Raw genomic sequence first — 14,137 nt, 5'->3', positions numbered from 1 at the left:
GTTGGACACAGGGGCTTGGAGCAACCTGCTCTAGTGGAAGGTGTCCCTGCCCGTGGCAGGGGGTTGGAGCTGGATGAGCTTTAAGATCCAACCCAAACCTGTCTGTGACTTGGATACTTCTTGCATCAGTTTGAAAGAGGCTCCAAGACCTGCAGCCTGTGCCCCTGTCCTGTATTCATGGCTGTCCCTGCAACAGCTTGTCCTCCCATGCCTGTTCCCTAGTGACATCAAAAAGCCACAAAGAGCTTTGGCACATGCCCACCTACAACCAGCCCCAGCAACACCACAGCTACATCTGTAGTCCACAGCTCTTTGTGCACCAAGGATGGGCTAACTGCATGTGAAGCAGCTCCTCATTTACACTGGTTGAACTGGTATCAGAGTGGAGACTTCAGAGCATATGGAGCTGAAAAAGTGTCTGAAGCCTCAAAGGAAAGACCCTGTCTCTCTTCATCCCTTTCATCCTTACTTCTGGTTGCTAAGGTTCTTGACAGGTAACCTTTGCTGTTTGTCACCTTCAGAGGGCAAGAGCATGCAGTACAGAAATGAGTCTAGACCTGGGCTCACTCAGGGAGCAAAGCCTCTCATTAGAGGCAGAAGCAACCTCCAGCATAAAATCAGAGAAGACAGGGCTGAAGGATCTTGTGAGACCATTTGACCTGCTAACCTGTTGATGATCAAGCCTAGAGCAATGCTTAGCCTTTCCCACCCAACTGTACCTCTCAATTGCTGACCCTTTCAGTTCTAGCTGTCAGTCTTTCCTTGTATCTTAACCTCTCATGCATCAGCAATAACAACAGATTTTTCTTACAAGACATTCAGCTCCAATCCACCTGAAGGGGAATCAAAGCAGGAGGTATAAAAGTCCAGCTCTGTCATCAACCCAGTTCAAGCCACAGCAAGTCTCTGAACTTACTTTGATACAATCTTTTCCAGGACAGAACTACTGGAACTCCAGACAAAAAGCAAGAGCTATGCAAGAGCTCTACACTATGCTTTTGAACCCACCATCAGTATCCTCAATGAAATCCTGTTGGAATACATGTGCCAGGGACAGACCAAGCTTTGAAGAGACCCCACGACGACTGCAGAGCATTGCTGCAACACCACAAATGCACCTATTGTTATCCCTGGGCTTGCCTGGGAAGCTGCACATCACTGAAGGCACAGCTTGCCTCTCCCAGAGTAGGATGCAGGGAAGCACAGCTGGTTTCAGCATAAGGCCTCCTTAAAATATAAGCACTGTGATACTTGCCTATGCCAAAGATCCCTCTAGCCCAGCATCCTGAGGTGAATTTGTCCAGTTTTTGAGCTCATATAAACTTTTAGCACCCACGGCAATGAGGAGTCATCTGGAACCACCTCCTAGGGGTTGACTGAAGTTGATGCCTGCTGGCCCTTGTACTTGGAGACAAAGAGTCATCCCCTGTTTGCTCCCTCCGAGCCACGAGTGGTTCCACAGGTTTTGATCATACCCTCACTCCCCATCGTTGATTTTCCAGGCAGCATGAGCTGTCTTCTGTGTGCATCTCCAAAGCTCAGCCCTGCTGCTGGCGATACAGAGGTCCTCATGGGGTGTCACCCATGCAGGGAGGTACCATTGATGGTCCTGGGAGGGATGAGACATTCAGGTGTCAAAAGAAGTCTTGTTAACTAAAAGAGGCTTAAGCTGGCAATAGTGAGATGCAAAAAAATAATTAACCTATGAGCAAATCTATTCATCTTTTCCTACTTGAGCTGCATAAGAGAGGCCCAAAGACACATACGTGCGAGATGCTCTGTGAAGCAGCAGAGATGTAACCTGTCCTTCAGGCTGTTTACTAGGGAAAGTGTTTCACTCCCCTCAGATGTGAAATCCACAGATTATTTCACACATATGGTCCAGCATCAAATCTGAGTCCTTATGAACGCAAGGATAGCGGGACAGATGAGCACCCTCCTGCTGCAGACCCCAGGCTGGGCAGAGGCACCAACAGGTCCCGCTTTCCTGTGGTATTTGCTGGGGTATTGTCCTGGTTTCAGCTGGGATAGAGTTAATCCTCTCCCTAGTAGCTGGCGCAGTGCTGTGTTCTGGCTTTATCTGAGAATAATGCTGGTAACACACCGATGGTTTAGTTGTTCTCAGCAGTACTTACCCTGATCAAGGACTGTTCAGTCCCTCATGCTCTGCCAGTGAGGAGGGGGCACAAGAAGCCGGCAGGGAGCAGAGACAGGACACCTGACCCACACTGTCCAAAGGGATATTCCATATCACGGCATGTCATGCCCAGTATAGAAACTTGAGGAGTTACCTGGAAGGGACTGATCACTGCTCGGGTCAGGCTGGGCACTGGTCAGTGAGCGCTGAGCAATTGGATTGGGCATCACTGCCAGCCAGTGTTTGTTTTCTCTTTCCCTTTTTAGTTATATGTTCTCCCTCCTTGTTATTTCTCTTATCATTATTATTAGTAGTAGCAGTATTATGCTGTACTTTAAACTGTTCTGATCTCAACTCACAGGTTTACATTCTTTTGCTTCTCTCCTCATCCTGCCCGGGTAAGCAGGAAGCAGGGGTGAGCGAGCGGCTGCTGGTGCTGAGTTATGGGCTGGGGTTAAACCACAACAGGTATCTATCAGCTCAATCTGCAGCCACCGTGCAGAGGGAACCACCATGAACATCCCCAAGGGGAGAAGGCAACAGGTCTCAAAGGCTTTACATGGAACAGATAATGCCAGAAGAGTTGCTCACAGTCCGGTGCTTCCATCGGAAAACAGAAGAGTACTTTTTTTGCTCAGATAGTGAGTAAACACAGAGTGGTGGGAACAAAGGTTTAAATAGGATTTTCCACTAATGACTTGGGTCTTTATTTGCATTTTCCACCTCTGCGGGACGCTTCCTGGGAAGCATCGCATGATGGGTCCTACACAGCTGGGGCAGGGGCAAAGTCAGACCCCAGATGAGCTCCTGGCATGTTATTCTTTATTTGGAAATATAAATATACCCAATGGACAGTTCTGTTATATACGTATACATAACAGAATATATATATACATATATATACATATAAACTTTCACAAGGTAGTATTTGACTCTTATTTTTTTTCACAACAATTTGGAAGTATTCACAGTACTTATTCTTCCTCTTTTTCTTACAACAGAAAGTTTTCCTCAGCCTCCAGTAAATCCCTCTACACAGAACAACAGGAATAAAGGAAAATGCTTCATGGACACCAAGAAAAAAAAAAAAAAAAAAAAAGCAGAGCACTACAGAAGCACTTTTATATTCTCTTAATCACAAAGAACTTAAGTATTAACAAGCTACGAACGTGAGAGAACTAATTTCACACACTTTTCTTTCCTCCAAATTCAGCTCTGTTAATCATTCAAATAGAAAAAAGTAGCATTTTGCATTGTAAATGATGTCCATTGCTGCGCCTTGAAGCCTCACCGAGCTTCACTGATATCCTCCAACCAGCCTGACTGCAAAAACATCTTTAACACATGAAAACCTACACTTTCCCATGAGCCTGACCCTCCTCTCCTCCTTTCAAGTTACATTCCTAGTAATTCGGTGAGACTTTTTAAATGACTTTTTAAGCATAAAGATCCAGCAGCTTCTTCCTGGCAGAAGGGCGACAAGGGAAACAATGTGCAAGCACCAACTCGCTGCATTAATTGGGGTCCAACGGCAGCACGAGGAGAGCTGTGTGTGACCAATTAGTATGTCCCCTTGTTCCCCGGGCACGGAGAAATGGAGCGTCGGCAGCGAGCATGTTACAAAGCTCAACTGATGGCTCACTTAATTAAATACACCACCCAGCCGCGGCAAGGGCTTCATGTGGTGTTCTGACAGGCAAAGGAAATGGGAACCCAGAATATTGTGCTACTTCAGATTTACTTCCACTACGATCCATATAAAATGTGCAACTCCTGATACTGGCTGCTTTTTAACATCATATGTATTTCTTCAATATTAACATGGAAAAGCTATGCTCATGGAAACTAAATTTAAACTCAGGTATAATATAATAAGGGGAGCGAAAAGAAACCTGGAGAGGGGCTTTGGACAAGGGCCTGTAGGGACAGGACAAGGGGAATGGCTTTAACCTGCCAGAGGGGAGATTGAGATGAGCTCTGAGGCAGAAGCTCTTCCCTGTGAGGGTGCTGAGGCGCTGGCACAGGGTGCCCAGAGAAGCTGTGGCTGCCCCATCCCTGGCAGTGTTCAAGGCCAGGTTGGACACAGGGGCTTGGAGCAACCTGCTCTAGTGGAAGGTGTCCCTGCTCGTGGCAGGGGTTGGAACTGGATGAGCTTTAAGATTCCTTCAACACAAACCATTCTATGGTAATCCCATCCTGAGCTACCTAGAAAAGAAAGGGCAGCAGCGTCCGCTCCTGCAATCAGTATCTCAGGATCTACTCTCCTCTTGCAGGGAAAGGTGCTTAATGCAGGCCAGAACTGGAGGTTGAGAGCATTTAAGCAGTAGAAATACTTTCATGCTGGCATATCCCAACTCCAGAGTTCCACTGGTGTGGCACTTATTTTATACGAAAGCCTTGCATATTGAACAAAATGCCCATTTCTTTAGAAGGAAACCCCCTAAAATCACCTGGTTAGCACAATGGGTACCCCACGCACATCGTCCTGGAATAAGTCTCATTCATAAAGTATTTTCTTCAACCTTAAAGATGCACCCTTGCCACAGACACCTTCGTTGTACACTGCTGCTGAAAATCATTGCTGACATCTATACTTGAACAGAAAATGCAATTTACAACTAATGTACTTCCAGATGAAAGCAATCTAGTTATCTTTTATGAAAGCAATTATTTAAGCTATCAGAAATAAAACAAAGCAGCAACATGTTTGACAACTGACATGCTCCAAAACAGATGAAAAAGAAAGCAGATAATAACTTTTTTCCCCCCATCAGCCTACATTAAACAGGAGCAAGAGGAAGGGGGGGGAGAAAAGCCCCCATCTATATGGGCATAAATTAAACTGACACGTTCAATATCATCTGCATTAGGAGTACAGCGCTTTAACTGACAAACAATTCAAGCTATGAGAGCGCCCTTCCCACTTCCCTGGTGCTCCAAAAAGCACATTAATACCAGGACTGCAACAAAACACTGCGACGTTCCCTATCCGGTAGCTTAGCAACTGTTTTTATTTCTTAAGGCTTGTCTGAGAAAGAGGGGCAAGAGGGGGACGAAGCAGCACAGGGGAAGCAAATGTCACGTTTGGTTTCTTTCCGAGTGGCTGACAAGAGGGGCTAGGGATACGCAGTCATCGTATAGTCAGAAAGGATGCCGTGTTCATGGAAAGGCTGGGAATTGGCAGGTAGCAATCCCAGCCCAGCAGCTTCGCTGCTTCCCTGTCCTCGAAGGCATGGAGAAATCTCACCACGTCTAGAGCACAGCCAAAGTAGAACAAATACATTATTTATCACCAGGAAAAAAAGAGATGCTCTGAGACTCCTTCCTCCCTGTAACTCTCCAATTCTTTGGCCACATCAAAATTCTTCCTGCCTAATCTCTGCTGCCTGTTTGAGAGGGAAAGAAAAGCCCAGCTAACAACAGCCAGCCCAGGCCTAGCAAGGCTCTGCGTTCTCAGAGCCGAGGGATGCGAGTCTTGCTGCCAGCACTGCAGCCCGCAACCACCCTGTCTCACTTCCAGAGAGATATATGTGACTACCAGGACACTTCACCTGAACAGCCTTAATAAAGTACAAGGGAATATTAACTAAGCTGTAAAAATCTATAAAAATTCTGCTTTACAAGAGATATTTACCTATGAATCAGCACTTAGGTTAATTCATTATTCAGTAAGGCTTGTTATTTACAGTGTATTACAGCTTTGTAAATTATTTATATGTGCTTGTCTCTGTCTGTGCATGATTTTTCCCTTAAGAGACAAGAAATGTTTATTATCTCCCACACAGGGAGGTTGTTTCAGTCAGAGGTAGGATATTAAAGCATCTGATGCTCTGTTCCAGTTTTCTTCTCATCTACATCCTGTTGTGCCATGGTGTATGGATGCAAACACAGAGATCACGGGGATCGCAGGGAAATCCATCCCACTGTCAGGGAGCCTTCAATTAAAAAACACACCTTTTTTGCACCATGTAGGCAAGGATCCATTTAGACAGCAGCTACCCCGGGGCCACTGCAAGCTGCAGCTCCAGGAGGAAAATAAAGTTTAAATTCTGTTTCATGTCAAAATGTGAATACCCACCGTCAAATCAATTCCTAATGGAGAACTTTTTGGCCACTCATAAGTTATGCAATATATATAATACATATAATGCTATGAGGGTGGTGAGGTGCTGGCACAGGTTGCCCAGAGAAGAAGTGTTCAAGGTCAGGTTGGACACAGGGGCTTGGAGCAACCTGCTCTAGTGGAAAGTGTCCCTGCCCGTGGCAGGGGGTTGGAACTGAATGAGCTTTGAGGTCCCTTCCAACTCAAACCAGTCTGGGATTCTATGGTGCTAATTGTAGTTCAAGTTTTAAAGTCTGCTGTCTTACTGACAAGCACATGAATTCTACGTAGCAGACACCAAGAAAACCATCAGAGGAGCCTGGTCTCCATCCCTGCAGGCAGAGGGCTGGACCATCAAACACACAAGCCCCTCAGTCCTGTCTAGAGCCAGTCATTTTGGGCACCCAGCATGAACCACAGAAACATTAAAAGCTATCTTAGATCCAAATGACGTCAAGAGGAGCTCGGCGAATTTTTATGAGCATCCTAAAAATCAGCCAGGCACCCAGCGCCGGTACCAGTGGCAGAGGAATACTCTACAGTCCTCACGTAGCTGGAACAAATAGGGCTTGGCACCCACATCCTTTGAAAAGTAACTCCAGTGACCTCTCTGATCCCATCTTTCCTTTGCTTAGGAAATCAGCAGAAAATAATGGTTAAACACTTTTCAAAAGGCATCTAGCACACTAAAGACTTTGCATCAATTAAAAACAAGTAATTAAGCCCACTTTTCTGTATTAATGAAATTCCAACCTCCATGCAAATGCAACTTGGTGCCCATCCAAGATAAGCGGTTCATAGTAAACATGAGCCGTGGCATTTGCCGTTCCCAACATAAAAATACGTGCAGATGGACGTGTGCTAAGCCACATCATGAGCTCAGAGTGTGCCTGTCTGTTCAGCAAGTGGAACAACAAATTTAGAGCAGGAATGCTAACAACTGTAAACAGTACGTTTTAATACTCCTACCCATCGATAAAGTGAACAAAAATCAACCAATGATCAATAAAAGTGAATAAAACTCAATCTAGCTTGGGAAGTTTGAAAAAGATTGATTTCAAACATCTCTTGCGGATTTGAGCTGTCCCTGCCCATGGCAGGGGGTTGGAACTGGATGATCCTATAGTCCTTTCCAATCCAAACCACTCTTTGATTCTGTGATTTGAGTAGTGATGAGAGACCTGAAATGAATGGACTGAACGAGGGGGGAAAAGGGGTGGATCGGCTTCAGTGCAAATAAAAGGTACCACAAAGGTACCATCAAGGTAGAAAGCATCCACGGAGGACCAGCCGAAAGGACTGACGGGGCAGAGCAGACACAGAAAGGGCCACACAAACTGTGAGCCCATGGGGCATCTCTAATGGTGATGGCATTCAAAGATCAAATTTGCTCAACCAAACTGCAGGAGGATCAGGACTTGGCAGCTCTCAGGAGCGAGAGGTGCCCTTTCAGACCTGTAACCAGCTTGTGTTGGCCTTGTATCACCGCTGCCTGCAAAGTGCCCACGTCAGGGTGGAAAATTAAACCGTAAAAGGAAATGACTGAAGCTCTGTTTAACTTGATTAAATATTAAGAAAGCTTCTATGTAAAGTCAGCATTAAATCATTAATCACATTACCAGGTTTTTGAATACTATTGGCGATGTCAGGCTTAATTTATGTCAAGCTACATCAACTAGAACTAGTCGTCTTATTCCCACAGAAAGTAAACCCAATTCTGACCTCAAAGTCACATAGTTACTGTTCTTTTCCACAATCTACAGATTGTGAAAAGTTAATGAAACTGCTTAGAGATAGGATGAAAAAATAATATTCCCCCTTTTGAATGAAGTTAATGCATTTCCCTCCTGGATCAGAAACCATAGCAGCCCAGAGATGGCCAATTCTTCACTCTGACGACCAGAGTTCATGTCTTTCGGTCTTTAAGAACATTGGTTTGTAATCTTGTCCTTAGTAAAAGCTCAAAATGCAGTTTGTTTTTATACATTTTGATAATGATACCTCCATAACTGACTTTGCAAGAGAACAAAGATTCTTATTTACATAAGCTTGCTTTTCCCCCAGCTGCCCGAACACTGAATTTATTAGAAATACTTGCAATGGCTAAAAGCCTGCATTTAATCTGGGAAACAAATTTTTCAGTGGGGCTCCTTCATGAATGCAATAACTGCAAGTTATAGTATATATAACATAATAAGAAAACTTTTTTGTAAAAGGTTTGGTGATGAAGTCTTCCATCATTCAAGCCACTGACCTGGACTAAGAGGGTGATTTCTGCAGGCAGGAGCTCAGCAGATCGACCCTGCAGGGACGTAGCATGCTAAACCCAGTCTTTTAAAATAGCTTCATCTTCTCAGACTTAAAAACTACTTGGAATTAGCTAAAGTGGGGAACTTGGGTTTTCTTGCTTATGAACACTGAAACCACAGAATCCCAGCCTGGTTTGGGCTGGAAGGGACCTTAAAGCTCACCCAGTCCCAACCCCTGCCACGAGCAGGGACACCTTCCACTAGAGCAGGTTGCTCCAAGCCCCTGTGTCCAACCTGGCCTTGAACACTGCCAGGGATGGGGCAGCCACAGCTTCTCTGGGAAAAGTCTGTGCCAGCGCCTCAGCACCCTCACAGGGAAGAGCTTCTGCCTCAGAGCTCATCTCAGTCTCCCCTCTGGCAGGTTAAAGCCATTCCCCTTGTCCTGTCCCTACAGGCCCTTGTCCAAAGCCCCTCTCCAGGTTTCCTGGAGCCCCTTTAGGCACTGGAGCTGCCCTAAGGTCTCCCCTTAAGGAGCCTTCTCTTCTCCAGGCTGACCCAGCCCAGCTCTCTCAGATATACTAATCCAGTACGCAGATTTTTAGCAGCATGGTACAAACAGGCAATCAGTCCAAATTTTTCACATTCTAAACTTTCTCATTAGCAGAGCAGTCCTATCACAAAGGACAGTATTTCTTGCGTGCATCTGATACACATCGGATAATTGTATTTCAATAGAGCTTTGAAAATGCTATTTTGTGGACAGTAATCGAATTCCAGTTTCTTTCCAAAGAGGGTTTGAGACAAAATCGCAAGGAAAACAACAGAGATTAATATATCAAGAACACTCCAAATTCTAACACACCTATAAATCTTTAGTATGTATGCATGGGCACTGAATATTTCCCGGCTAAGAAAGAAGGAACACTAAATCCGATGAAACCCAGCCACTCTTCCATATTTTATGGCCAGCAGCCCATGAGAATCACTTTAATAAATAAAAATGCAAAAAGCCCAAGAATCAGTCAATTATTTAAATTGGGGCTGTTGCTTGCTGATCTGAACTGTGGCTAAACCAAGTGGTGTAAGTCAAGTCTAACATAGGTCTGATGTGAAGCCTGCCCATCGCCAGCCCATCATCGCTGTGCTTTTCTCACCTTATTGTTTCTAAGCAAAAGGGGTGAAATCCTGACTCTGAAGGAATTGGTGGGATTGTTGCCATCCTTTGTCCTGCCCTTTGCTCGAGGATTGCCTCGGAAGTGGGTGACCCACCCCCAAGCCATGCACAAATCCCAGCCAGCCCCTGGCAGCGTATCCCTCAGCCCTGGCATCAGGGAGGAGAACTCAGCCGCCATGGCAAGGAGATGGCTTATGCTACAGATGTCACAGCCAGCCAGAGCCAGCTCAAAACTGCCATTGTGGTGGATGAGGAAGAGGGGAAGCTGCCACAGCTCCCTGTTGGTGCCCAAGGGCTTCTCCAACCGCACACCTCATGCCTACCTCAAGCACCCAAAATGAAGCAGCACCCCAGACATTGCTGCATGCCTCCTCACAATAACTTCAAAGCCTGGAGCCGGGCACCACAGCAGAGGGCTTTTTGTGCAAGTGCTTTGGTGCTTGTTAATAACGCTCCTAAACGAAGGAGGGAACTAACACAGCGCTTTTCTTTCTGTCTTCCCTCCTCACACCTACTCCACCATGTGCAACACCCCCCTCCTTGCAGCTCCCCCTTCCTGGGACCTGATTTGGCTTTTAAGCTCTGAGCGGGCTCTGGTTTCTCACTATACCAGGAATCAACTGTCCTCGGAGCAAACCTGGTTTCCCAGCTGTGTGTATCGATCGGGTATCTGCAGTGCAGAAGACTCTGTAAGCAAACAGAGAATGATGCCAGCTCTTCCCCCTACAATCTGGTGTCTATTAATTCAAAATTATTTGAAAACTCCAATGAAATATTGAATTAAAATGTAATTGCAGGGGCTGGGAAAGGTTGTGGCACTAAAGCTCTTAGGAAGCTGCTTCATCTACATGACATTTTGGCAGCATTTACTGCCAGCTATGCAATTTAAGCGTGGAAGCTGATAGCCAAAGGGAGAAAGACTCCAAAGCTGCACATTTTGGAGCATCACCCCACATTGCAAAATAACCATTCAGAGCCAGGACACCTCAACATACCAGCCTTAAGCCTTCCCTATATCATAAGACACTTCATACAAAGGAAGCACCATTCCAACAACAGCAAAAACCAGTATAAAACCAAAACCTGCTCTCGGCTGCTTTCAGCATTTTAAGACTCAAAATGTGCCACGTTCTTGCTGTGCCCCTGTGGGCACACTTTGGCGAGCATCCCTCTTCGTGGCACAGTGAGCCATAGCCACGCTGTCTCTTCCAGCTCTTCCAATGTTTTCACCCCACATTGATTCCCCTCCTGGTTCACCACCCAGCTACGGCAGGGAAAGCAGCAGAGCAGAGGCAGCTTCAGCTGATTGAGAGAAATGCTCTTTAAGCCATGGTCTGAAACAGCGTGGGCAGGCACTGAGTTAGATCCATGTTCTCCTGCTCCTATTTCATATTCATCATCATCCAGCAGCAGCCACCAACGCGCTCCCCCTGCTCTCCTGGAGCTCAGCCGTGCACAGCCGTCCTGCTCCCTGCTGGCACACAGCATTTCCCACTGCTGGGCTGTGTTCAACCCCCCCTGCACCCCTCTGCTTCCCAAACAATCCTTGACAGAAGTACTGAGATAGTTCTAAGGGAGCACGGCTGCAGGAACAGCCCCACACCATGACCCTGCATCCCTTTTCCTACTGCTCATCACAGCTGTGCATCTCCAGGGGTACCATGGCATTAAAGGTACTGCATCTATGTCTCATCCTGCACGTGCTGCAGCAAGAGTTAGTAACGTGACAGCAATGTATGATGTCCAGCCCCAGTTTGGGAACGTAGAGCATTTCTGACCTCCCCAGCACCCATCTGCTGTTTCACATCAGCACAGACAACACCTAGTGCAGAAGCCCCAGAGCTTTCACACACCCACCGTCGGCTGTTCATATAAATAGACTTGCTTGCTCCAGAGACACTGCATCCCACAGCAGCTCCAAGTAACTCAATATCCTCCCACTATGCCACCAGCCTCTCCCTCAGACACCCAGATAAAGATCCCTCTGTAAGAATCCTTTAAAAACCCAATCCCCTCACTCCAGCAGAGCAGAGCAAGTTTTAAGTCAGCAGATCCCACACCAGCCTCAGGTTTCAACCAGGATGCTCTGCCCACAGCTCCCTCCTGGCATCTCCGCTGCTAAACTAGGACATGAGGGACCAGCCAGACTCCTGTGCCGCTTAACCACATCCCTAAATAAATCCTCATCAGCAACCAGCATCTCACTGTGACACATGGTCCCGTCAAGTAGAAGGGTCAAGGAAGCACTGCTACAGGCTTGCCCTGCTCCCAAACCCCATCCCTGTACACCCACCAAGAACTGACCCAAAGATGGGCACTGGGCTCAATCGACTTGGGGTCCCTGGTTGTGGAGGCAAGTGTCATGCATGCTGTTACTCCACCATGAGCAAAATGGGTTGGCCTCAACTTGTATTTCATGCACATCTCCCTGAACACTGTAGCTGTTGGTTTCTTCAGCTTCGAGGAATGAAAAGACATTTGCCAAAGACATGGCAAACGTACCACTTGAACAGCTAAACATACTAAACCCCGTATCTCTTCTGGAAAAAGCAGATCCAGAATCCGAACTAATCAATGTCTATCAAGCCCCTAAACAACAAGGGCTCCCCTCTCAGCCCCCTAGCTCTCCACCAGCCCAAGAAGGATGGAGAAGTCTTCACAGAGAGGGATCTTTATTTATAGCCATAGATTAGCATAGAGGACTTCACTGTACACCAAGTCCCCATGAGACAGAGTCCGAGGCGACACCAGCCACAGACAGTTATTGATTACGAGTCAAAATGAAGAACGGTCTGTTTTGAACCAAACAATTTTATTACAGTCTTTGCTACCAAGACACAGTGGCTCTGAAGACTGGCTTCAGTGAGCAAATCTCCAGGCTATCTGTCAAAGGCAATGCCAGCATATTATTAGATGGGGTTATTCAAGCGACCTTAAAGCAACTGTAAGGACCTCTGATATTTGTGGAGGTCGAAGACTGTCTTCATACATTCTGAAGACATATAGTAGATATACAACACGGTGTCAAAGGATGAAATATGTTTTTTTCTTTTTCTAACTAAAGTCTCTTAGATCATTTAGTCATCAAGAACATGGGAGCTTTTAGTTCAGAAATACTGAGACACCAGGAACCTCACTGAAATGTTTGTGCTTTCTACACTCACAACGTCGTTACCCAACTTCATGGCAAATACCTTCCAGAGCCCAGTATCCTCTCACCCTCCAAAGCTGGTTATTTCACTCAGCTAGGCAGCAACACCAGGTTCACCCCAGCAGCACTTCCCACAGCAGAGGAGCAGGTGAGCAGCCTTCATCCCTTCATCCTCCCAAGGAACCAACAAAGGGTGCAAGTATAACTTACCCCCAACAAGGGAAATCTGTGCAGCTAACCTATCTTACAACGGCACACACGTATCTACTTCTTTCTGGCTACAATTACCTGGCAATCTGGTATTGAGGGGAAACCAGGCTACAACTAGAGCTCAGAGCTCTGACCTGCTGATGCATGAACTCTGCACACAGGACCTACAGGGACAAGGCTTTCCTGCTTAACATTCACTTTATCAAGTTCTTCACTTGTGATCTTTATACAAGCTAATTTGATAATTCAATTTTTGTTCTTTGTTTGTTTCTCCCTAACATTGATTTTTGCTTCCTCACTCGTGACTGAGCATGTTTAAAAAAAGAAAAGAAAGATAAAATAACCACCAGATAAAATAACCATCAGCCACCAGAAATACCCTATTGTTTTGTTTCTGCACTTCCCAACTGGTACATCCTCCTCCTTCAACTACCCGCCACAGAAAAGCAGATGGCATCATTCATATCAAATTAAAATAGATACGAGCATGTTAACTTTTTTATGCCTTATGATGATCATCTTTATGATTTTGATTCAAAAGTGTGAAAATGATACCAGACCCAAGGTAGTATAAAGTGCATCACGGGAAAAGGATTAATAAACATCCTTCTACTCCTACAATGAATGCAGACGCCACTAAGGGTTTGGAAACCTACAGCCCTAATATTAATAGGACTGAGGTTTGGCTTGGGAAAAGAGATTCTCTTTTTGCAGCAAACATGGAGGGCACATAGAATCAAGCACTTGGTGAGGGAGTACTGAATGTGTGTTAAAACACGTATTTGGCTAGAACTGTTTTTACCAACAGAGCAGCCAACACTGCACACAATGAACACATGGACAGACTGTGGCACTTTCACCCCTTTAGTATCCTGAAAAAGAGAGGCAAGGGTGGGTAGGGGACAAAGGAATCAAGCAAGAAACCTCTCCAGTCCAGCCATGAAACTCATCCCTTCCTGAAGTCTCCTTATCTGTAACGCCAATGTCACCAAAGGCATATTTGTGTGGCTGGGTGTACCTGGACCTCAGGTTGCAGATGTCCTTCCCACTCCAGAAGCTATCACATGGGACGCTGCAGACCCTTGCTCACAGCCCATCCACATCTCGCCCAACA

General features: G+C 46.0%; 1 protein-coding gene and 1 long non-coding RNA gene across 2 annotated transcripts in view; both read right to left on the bottom strand.

Moving 5' to 3' along the window:
- HS6ST2 (heparan sulfate 6-O-sulfotransferase 2) overlaps positions 1-14,137 on the bottom strand; it is a 126,615-nt gene that overhangs the window by 78,276 nt on the left and 34,202 nt on the right. The gene's annotated exons all lie outside the window — the stretch shown is intronic.
- Positions 4,745-13,698, bottom strand: LOC115612476. Its single transcript, XR_003993034.1, has 3 exons — positions 13,128-13,698; positions 10,584-10,590; positions 4,745-4,755 (listed from the first exon to the last, which is right to left on the bottom strand). It is a non-coding gene; the product is annotated as an uncharacterized LOC115612476 (long non-coding RNA).

Source organism: Strigops habroptila, chromosome 9, assembly GCF_004027225.2.
Source record: "Strigops habroptila isolate Jane chromosome 9, bStrHab1.2.pri, whole genome shotgun sequence".
In the NCBI taxonomy this organism is placed as follows: Eukaryota; Metazoa; Chordata; class Aves; order Psittaciformes; family Psittacidae; genus Strigops; species Strigops habroptila.
This window is presented reverse-complemented; position numbering and strand designations above follow the sequence as displayed.